Source organism: Accipiter gentilis, chromosome 30, assembly GCF_929443795.1.
Source record: "Accipiter gentilis chromosome 30, bAccGen1.1, whole genome shotgun sequence".
Classification (NCBI taxonomy): domain Eukaryota; kingdom Metazoa; phylum Chordata; class Aves; order Accipitriformes; family Accipitridae; genus Astur; species Astur gentilis.
Window position 1 is genome coordinate 14,296,821 of NC_064909.1, and position 10,161 is coordinate 14,306,981.

Sequence of the window (10,161 nt, forward strand, 5' to 3'; positions counted from 1 at the left end):
GAGGTTTCAATTTTGTCAATTCACTGCTATTCCTCGTTAGAGGTTTTTTTAAAGAGGTGGCAAAGTTTTTATTCTTTTTTCATAGCTGCTGGGATCCCATCAGTGAACAGCTCATAGAAAGCCCAGCTTACTTTCATACAAATGCATTAGTATATCCATGTGATTGCTGAAGGCAAGACCCCTACACTCCCCCTGTAATAATAATCTCTTCCAGGAGTGCTGGGCTCCAAAGTGCTCTGCAGGACCCGTTCACCGATACTTGTTTCATGTCCCTTCCCAGCCCTTGCATCCCAACCACCCTTCTCCTGGCTAATGCAGAGCAAATGGGATCTCATTCAGAGCCTGGCATGTGCGGCCCCGTTGTTGTCCTTAAGGACTGAGGCTAAAGGTTGTGAGGTGCTTCTTGCCAGCCCAGGGCCATACACTTTGCTTTTGTTGCACTCCAGACTGGCTGGCTGGGAAGCTACTGGAATTGACCTTTGCCTCCCAGCAGCAGTACCAAAGGCCTCTCCCTTCTGCTCCCTGGGAGCCAATTAGAGAGCAAACAAAGGCATTTCAGCATAAGATTACCCCTGTGGCTTAGTAGCAGTGGTGAGCATCAGCAGAGGCTTTACTTAAAGGCTGTCGTGAACCTCCTCCTTCTATCCCATAAATGAAGACTGGGAGTCCCTCACATGTTCCCAGTAGCCACCACAGGCCCTCCACACACTTGGTGTTCCCCCATGTTCCAGCCTCCCTTCAACTACCTTCATTTCTTTAAAAAGAAAGATGTCCCCTGAGGCTTATGATGTGAACTTGTTTTTAGATAAAGCACATGTATTCAACTACCATAATTAACCTTCCATTTCAAAACCTCCATTTTCAGATCAGTTCCCTACAGGCTAATTTTTCTGTTTGCAGGAATGTGCGAGTGATGCACAGATGCTCTGTCGGGATACTTTACCTATTCATTAAGTTTGATTAGATAGCAGTTGCACTCTGCCATCTAAGAGTGCGCCACTTTCTGGTATAATTAGTGTTCCTCCAATTAGGATAAATGGCTGTTTCATTACTTTTAAGTGGGTCATTAAAGTGCCATTCCTGTCTCATGCCTTTGGAGCTGACAAGGGTACCTGCACACTCCTTCTCCCAAAGTCAAATCTAATTTCAGAAGGCTAATAGAGAAGGTAATGTACCCGGGCAGATGTTGCTCATGACTCCTGCTGAGAGCAGTTCCTGGGTAGCTGATTTTCCTCTGTGCTTGATGCTCTGATTTACTGATGAAACAGAAGTACAGATTTGCTAAGGCACCTTTTGAAGAAGTTCCTGGAGGCATAAAAAAATGGGAATTATTTAAAATACATATTGATAAGCTTCTATTAACCAAGTGAATTCCTGTTTTGACTGAACCCCACTTGTCACAAAGGCCACAGCTGCAGGAGAATAATCTTGATCATTTTGGATGCTGTAAGTCAGAAGCTGGTCCAGGGCTGAGATCATCTGATTCTCTCCATCAAGTTCTTACACTGTTTTAAAAATTTCTGAAGAAGGGCTAAGATTTTCAAAAACAAAGTTTATACTCTTGCTGTGGGATTAATCTACTCAAGATGTAGTAAAAATGCCTCTTTTTAAACTAAAAGATTTATGGAACTCCCTGGGTATCTTTCTATTGATAAAACTGGGTCAGATCTTCGATTGCTTAAAATGTAAAAAGCCCATTTGTTTTTCTCTGCATTTTTTGTTTTTCTCTAGTTTTCTCTGATGTTCAAGCCCTTTTGTTTTCTTCTGCCTTGTGGTCCCTGGTTCTCCTTTTACCACAACATAATTGTGTAAGACTTCTCCCCAGTTCATCCAGCTTACAGCCATCTAGATATTTCTGAGGCTCTCATCTCAGATGACTCATCAAAGCCAAAACACCCATTAATCAGTCACCATCGTAGTGATTAGGTTTATTTCTAGTAAGTGTATTAGTACTGAAGAAAAAATTGTTCAGAGATGTTTTTCCCATCCTCTTCAAAGTCAGTGGATATAGGGCAGGTGGGCTGCAACCCTTATCCCCTTCAACAAGTTTTCAGTGGGTAGATTGAAACATGCAGAGTAGTCACAAAAGGCAAGTGGGAGCTAGGCAAGAGGGATTAGATCTTGAGGAATTTTATTTAATTAACCTTCCTGCAAAAGCAATCACATCTCACTTCTCAGACTCTTACCCTCCTAGGTCATGTTTGCTCTATCCAACTGTGAAGTAACACACAGAATTATAGCCTTCTTGGTGTCTTTGATTTTAAAAAAAAAAAAAAAATTCTGAACTGACATGAAAGTATAAATAGATGGAGTATGAAAATATTTATTACTGCATAAACAGTTATCAGTCTGTCAAAAATCTATACAGCTGGCTGGATCTCTGTGGGAGGCAAGTCTGAGTCTCGCACCTTGAGCCACTTGTAACACAGGTTTGCATTGATCCCAGATGCTACTTTGAGAACTGAGGCTTGATACATCTCTAGTCTTTGCAGGAAGTCAGAATAAATCCAACAGCTTCTGTCTAAAATCTCTGCTGGTTTTGCTGTGGCTGGTGTTTTGGTGGCGTAGCAGCTTTCCGTGAAGATTCTGGCTTCAGATACACGTCCCAGGAGAACAGAATGATGTTTTGCAAAGCTAAATTTCAGTGACTAAGGCATCAAGCACACGGTGATAGCTCATGAGGCATTATTAATGCATGTATCCTGGAGCTCTAAAGATGAGGGTCTGGCCAAAGGTTCATAGGTTCAGGCAGGATGTGCTGCTTTGTCATGCCAGTGAAATACAGTCAACAGGATACGGGGAGATCTCCAACGTGAGTGTACGGGCTACCAAAGGGTCACTGAAAGAAAAGCTGCTGCTGCTTCTATATGTGAAGTACAAACTATATCCCTCCAGAGTGTCTCCTGCTAAGGTTCTTCCTTCAAAGGGGTAAAGCTGAGGTCAGAGACCAGTAAGTTATTAAGTTAAAAACTGTATTCTGAGGTCATCTGAGAAGCTGCAGAATCTACAGCATGGCAGAAGGAAGGGTGAGGCTTTGCTGAGAAGAGCTGCTGTTGTGCTTCTGCAAGATGTAGGTCTGTTTGGTGGATTTCATCACCCATTGCTGTGTCTCGTGTATGTGAAGTATGGGCCAGTTCTTGATAAACAGCCTTCTCCCATGGGAGAACAGACATATGAGAAACACCACCTTTCTCTGAAAATTGAGAAGGCAGAACAGCCCAGCCATAGCAGTTACTTGCAGCTACCTACTTTGTAAAATATTTTTCTGCATATATTCCTGATAGATCCCTAAGTTATAGTGCCAGGCTTCTTTCCTAATGGCCTGCAAATACTGAGTACATGCAAACCTGAGGTGAGTCATGGTATCCTTCCTAAACCTTGGACCCTGCAAGAAGCTGGCGGAGAGTAACTGAGTGGCAGAAATTATTGTTTACTAAGAGTAGTGTCCCTGGTGCTGCTCCCTGAAGTCGGTGGTGTCTGAGCAGGTGTCCCAGGTTGCCTGTTGAATGAGAAGGATAAAGCTGGTAGAGTGGCCCCTGCCACCTCCTCATTCTGTTGTTTAAAATTTTGATTTAAGTAGCTTCTTAAGTCTGGCAGCCACCACAGTATCAGCAGGAGGGACTGTCCCTGGGCACCTCTGCTAAAAAGGTGCCTCTCCGGTGCCTTTGGCAGCTGCCAGCAGGTATGCTGGAGCTGTGTAGAAAACGGCAGCATCTTATTTGTTCTTCTTTGTCAGGCTTTGTATGACTGGGCAGCCCTTTTATCTTCTGACAATTTTAGGACCATAACAAGTATGCTGGCGTAGTGGAGTTGTGCAGAGCAATTGTCAGGCTTTGTAGCTATGTGCTTTATAGTGCTGTAACACGAATAAGAAAGTTTAGTTCTGTCCCTTCAGCTAACGTCAAATTATGTTATAACCCATGCTGGGACAGGCTAACATTTTCGGTATATGCTGGCCCGTAGTGGAGCAGCGGATGGGTCCCCAGCGTGTGCATTGCAGTTGGCCAGCTGCAGCCTGGCCTGCCTCTCTCTTCAGGTTCAGGCTGTTGGCCAACTGGATCGGTCTTCCCCAAATTATTTACTACAGCTACACTCAAGCATTTTACAGGTCTTCCTCTTTCTCTCTTAGCTTGCAGGTAGCTTATTCCTCTCTCACGAGGTGTACGGTATGCGTTCTGACGGCACGCATGTCCTGGTTTGGAAATAGTCATGGTGCCAAATCCTGTAAATATTGTAAAATTCCAAGACCCAGTCCAAGTCTCCTAAAATAGCACGTCTGAGCAAACTTCCTGGGGCTTTTTAAACAGCCTTCTGATGTGTGTGCTGGGGTATGAATGGAACTGCAGATTTCTGAAGTGTCAAGGGGGCAAATGTGTGTATACCCAAATGAGAATATTATGAATGAGTCTCTTCAGAGAAGAACACTGATGAAAAGGACACTGTTAGCAAAAATGACCACAGAAGTATGAGCAAATACTCGAAAGGAAGAACACCCAGGGGGAGTGAGTTCCCACTTTCTAGTGAACTACATTATTTTGTTTTCAGAAGTCATGCTAAATAGGAAAGATTTTCCAGTTTTAGCAAAAAACTGAAATAACGTCTGTCCTCAGTAAAAGTTCTTCTGGGTGTGAAGACAAGTGCCAGTGTACTTCTGTGACCATAGGACATGCCTATGGATTCCTCTCTTAAGAGGGGAATAAGTTAAAAAAAGTTAAGCCCTTATCTGTCTTCTGTCTTTGCATTGCTCCATCAGCGTGTTCTTTAAATGTCTCTCAATTTTAATGTATTTACAATTACAGCACCCTTAGGATAGAGGGCTTTGCTAGTCTTCTCATGAAAAAGATGAAGAAGTGAGGCATGAAGAGGGTGATTTGCACAAGGTTCTTTAAAAGTTGAATTTGTCTTCTTTATTTCAAGTTATTGGTCTCTCATACCATTCTTTACCTTTCATTTAGTCCCTGCATCTGCAATATGAATAGATAGTGAGTTGGCACAGACAGTGCCCACTGTAGTAACGCTTCTTCACACTTCTTTGTGTGTGTTCCACACCTTGGAAAATTCTGCTAGCTTCAGATATAATTTTCTGGCAGCCGTTGTTGTTTGTAGTTCTTTTGCTTCTCTGGGTTCTTCAGCTCTTTCAAATCAAACTACAGATCTTCTGCAACCTGTCTTTTCTTTCATAAAGTGATTTGTTTCCATCTTCAGCCAGAACCTAGGCTAGGAGAATTGCACAAAAATGGAAAACATGGCAGAAGACTGAATGGGCTTTTCTAAAGCGTGTCTCAAGTTTTAGGAACAAAAAAGGAGAAATTCCTTCATTATTTAAACTAACCAAGCTCTGTTGTTCCCAGCTCAAGTCTGTTCTCCATCAAGTCACATTCCAAATTACTCCTGATAAAGAACTGTAAAGACAGAACTGAGTGAAATACCACTAGCTTTGTATTAACCTGCAGCCTACATTTTCCTCTTGCTGGATGTGTCCCTGAAGAGTACTGAGAGATTTTTGTAAAGGTGCTGTGTTTTCTGGATTTCTCTTTGTTCCACATGAGCTTATATTTCCCCTTGTGCCATGAGGTCTGTCAGGGGCAGCACTGGCTGCTACAGCTGAAGGCTGAGCTGACGTCTTAAAAAGTTATGCCTCTGGCAGGAAAAGTGCAGTCCAGACTTCAGACACATAAGGAAGGGCTGTGATTAATCTGTGAGTTTTCTCAGAAATCTGGGTAGTGAGTATGGTAGACATACCTAGGTAAACGGTTTGTAGATTTTTCCTAACTTGTATTTAATCACACACACATTCCTGCCATGCAGCGTATGTGTCAGCTGTTGTCAGTGCTTACAGCACAGGATGGTCCTTTCCTGGGTGGATGCACAGCCATCTGCAATAAAAGATGGTCCAGGGATGCTTGACAACGTGGAACTAGGGAGGTTACAAAAAGGAGTTACAAAGCAGTTAAAGTTCGAAATTAAAGAAGCTGATGCTGAGAATTGCAAGATGCTTCCAACAGGAGCAGTTGGAATGCATTCACTTTGCAGCTTGAAGGCTAGTCTCCCTAGGAAAAGAGTGAGAAATTCAAGGCCTGCTCTTCAGGAGTGTTGAATGTTAATGTCAGGAGAGCTGCAGGTGCTAACACTCTTGGAACAAAATAAGTGATTCACCCTGGCATTTCTCACCATCCCAAAGGGAAGGCTGGGTGCATGGACCTGGGGTTTTCCTTTCTGATGAGCAGTTGTGGGAGTAAATTCCAGAACATCAGATCTTCAGGAAAAGGAGGTTATAGTTGGTATATGTTTGTTCATTTCTCATACTTCTTCCTACCATTAATTGTCTCACCTTTTTTTTTTTCCTTATTCACATTAAATTCTTAGGCTTCACTGCTTTGAAGCAACATATCCAAATGGCTCATTCCAAAGATTTTTTCTGATCATTGATGAAATTTTAGTATCTTAAGAGTTCTCAAGAGAGTTCACGTGTTTAAAAATACTGTGTCTTCTCCCTATTGTCCCTACTCCATTGCTGGCATTCCCACAAGTGCATCTTCACCTCGACTAGGCCATATGTCTTCCACTGCTTTTCCTATTGTTCTTAATTTGCAAGCCCCCATCAGAAATACCAGCCTATGTGTTAGCTGAAATATCAGAAAAGTGTTAGCAACTCCCACTGAAATGCCCAGTGAATTCTTGCTCCTATCCTTAATAGGCTCAGATTGTCCCCAGATCACTGGCGCTCAAGTTGGCAACTCTCGGTGAATCTTCAGCTACCTTCTTCTCCTTGTAAAACTAGTTCTGCCCCACACAGGGAAACTGGTGGCACATTAAGTGGAGACCCTACACTGTTAATTAGTTCTGCAGATAAATAGAAGACTTTAGTTTCCAAGGTAATAAAAATGCATGTTGTAAAACTCCTACAAAACAGAGCAAACAGACCTAATAACTTACCCTTTGTCAAACCTTAGTTCTCTTCCACGTGCAGCCCATGAAAAAAGGTAGGTAGCTTCATTCTCTCTGCCTCAGTTCCTCCATCTTTAAAGAGAAGATAATAAAATGCACTTATCTTTATAAAGCACTTCTAGTTTCACTATTGCAAGGTACCACATATACCAAATATCTATCTTTTGATATTGCATCTAATCACAATGCTGGAATTACATTGCCAATTCAGTTTTTAGGAACAGCATCAACAGGCTTCATGGCTTGAATTACTTAGCTTTGGGTGGCAACACGAAAAGGTCACACAGCCTGGTATGTGTAATCGTGATGTAAAAAACCCTCTGCCACATCAAACTGTTGTTTTGTATGAGGACTCTCTGCTCCACTCCTCTCTATGCAGGCTTGAGGCAGCCTGATAATGCTGCTATTCTACTGTCAAAGCTTGCATACAGGTGATCGACCTAGTGCAATGACTGCTCATAAATGTGTTGTTGCAAGAGCTGGTGAACTGGCAAAGATAAAGACACTCTAAACAGCAGTGTAGCATTTGGGATGCACTAAATAAAGAGTGAAGTCTCCTTTGATACTCTACTGATGTTTACATACCATGTAATTATTATTATCATTGAAAATCCCCACTTCCTTTCTTTGAACATAATGTCTAAACAGGAAAAAGCTAACCTTCCTGTTTGGAGAATTGTTAGTTTCAGAAGAAATACATTTTTCTCTCTTACTCGTAGTTTTCAAAGATTTTATTTTTAATACAATTGGAAAAGACAAACAATAGGCTATCTAAAAGGAAGGAAAACCGCATGTCTGAAACAAACAGAGTCTGCTATGAATAGATAGTCTTTGCGCTATGAAATAACTCATGTCATACCTCTATACTGACTTTTGCATATTGGGAAAGGAAATGTAGGCTTACTTTTGGCACCCACTACGCTGTATATACACAATGCAGAAAGCAAAGTTAAGGTTAGAAAGGGAAGAGAAGCCTCCTGTCAATCTGAAAAACAGCAAGAAGAAATCATGCAGGAGTTGGATTGGCCCAACAATAATGCCTAGATGTGATGCAAGGTTGACTAACAAGGCTGAATTTAAAACTTCTGGTACCTGCTTGGCATCTAGCATTCTCTGTCGTTCAAGTCAGTGCTTACAGTGGCATTCTGGGTAAATCTCAGCTTCTAAACTTTGCTTTTGCAGCTTTTGTTTAGTTGAAGGAAATAATGGTGGAGAAGCACCTGCCGTTCTGTTCCAAGTATGGAATCTTTCATGGCTGCTAGGAGCAGCACAGTAAGTCTGAAGACCAAGATGCTCAGCTCATCTTTGTGAGGAACAAAACAGAAAACAGGTAACTAAAAGCTATGTATGAAAAAGTGCTTGTACCCAAAAGCAGAACGAGCTGTTTGGCATCCCAAAGGTGTTTGATACTTTCTCAGAGACTGACAAGCAGCCAGGTAATAACCACCAGAAGAGGCCTCGTAAAGACTACTGATACAAATTTGTCTGTATGGGAAGTCTTCATATTGTCACTTCTCCTTCAGGTTATTTCACTGCAGTCAAGGCTGTAGTTTTGCTGATCCTATTTATCAGCAACAACTAAAAAATCTTGCAAGAATCAAAGAGGATATATGTGATTTAAGACCACTGCCCAGAATGGGCTGGGAAGCTGGAAAGGCCAGCCTGTCTTTTCTTCACCATCTTCCTAAAGCTCTTCCTTATTCAAGCCTGACTAATTTAAACGTACTTCACATTTAAGCAGAAGTCCTGAAATATCTGGATTATTTCTTAAAGCCTTGGCTCTTGCATTCATGGACTGCATGAATATCCACCTTCTTGTGATCATGGAGAAAGTGCAAAAATATGGTCTCATGGGATCAAATACCAGACATTTATAATTTTTTTCCAATCTTTTGGGGTTTTTTACACCAGTCTTCTAATTTGGGAAACCTTATTTTACAGAACTGCATGCTTGCTGTTGGTAGTACTGTATAGTGCAAAGAAACCTTGCAAATATTTGCTAGTGCTAGTCCTATTTTAAGTTAAATCTGCGTACTGTACTAGGACATTTATGTTTGGTCATGTATCTAAAGATGTATCTTGTTCCTTGTTCCTGTCTGTCTCTCGCTTCAAGTTTCCACTTCTTATGGAACCCAAGTCCCCTTCCGATGGCAAGATGCTTAGACCACCATGTGTACCCTTCCTAAGTTTCTGCTTTCCCAGAGATTTGCAAGTGCTGCTTCTGCTCCATTTGCAGCGTCTTCACCACTCACTCCTGCCACTCAGTTGTGTATTGCTCTTTGTCTGTAAGTATTTTGCCAGGTATGGGCCTTGGTTTGTGATTTAACTGGACTGCTGCTATTCACAGTTCCATCAAGAAAAGAACATGGTAAAGCCATTGTAAAATAATCAGCACCACATGAAGTTGAGAAGGTGGGATCTAATAATCTGAAACCCAGATGGTCTCTGGCAGTGAGAAGTAGGAGATCTGTCATGCTGAAAAAGACCCAGAAGTCAGCAAATGAGCTGAGTTAATGATGTGACACAAGAAAATGAAAAGGCAGAGTGATTCTGAGCAACATATGTAGGAGTGTCCCGCTCAAGAGATTGAACTCTCTGTAGTCTTATCTATTCTAATGTTCTCCACACAGGTAGCACAGCTATTGGGGTGGGAGCAGTGATGGATACTAACTGTAAATTAACAAGGTGATAGATCTACCAGCAGGTTGAACAGTCTCTCTGAGGAGGGATTAGCAAATATAATTGGACAACACTTTGCTGAGACTAGTGTGCATGTCAGATGAGAGGGGGAGGAGAAGCCTGATTTCACTGGATGTGAAATAATATGTGGGCATGTTATTGTTGGCTTCTGTTACCCTCCACAGCAGTATGTTTGTAGAATCTGGGTTCTGGTCCCGAGTGCCTTGATTTTGAATAGGAGCCCATGCAATCTTTGGACTCTGACAGGCTGGCTAACTGCTGCTGTTGAACAACACTGCCTGCTTGACCAGTTAATGTTTGTAATATATATTGCAATGGTGGGGGAAGGCTTTTACTATTAAATATCTGAGCTGATGCCATGTGGCACTGAGTCACTGTCCTCTGAATATTCCCTGTGCTGCTACTGCAAATAAATTCACCAGCTTCCATCTTAATAGCTTGCTTTAGAGCCAGTGCCACACTTCACACCCTATTCTGGACACTCTCCAACAAGTTAATGTCTTTCACTGAGGA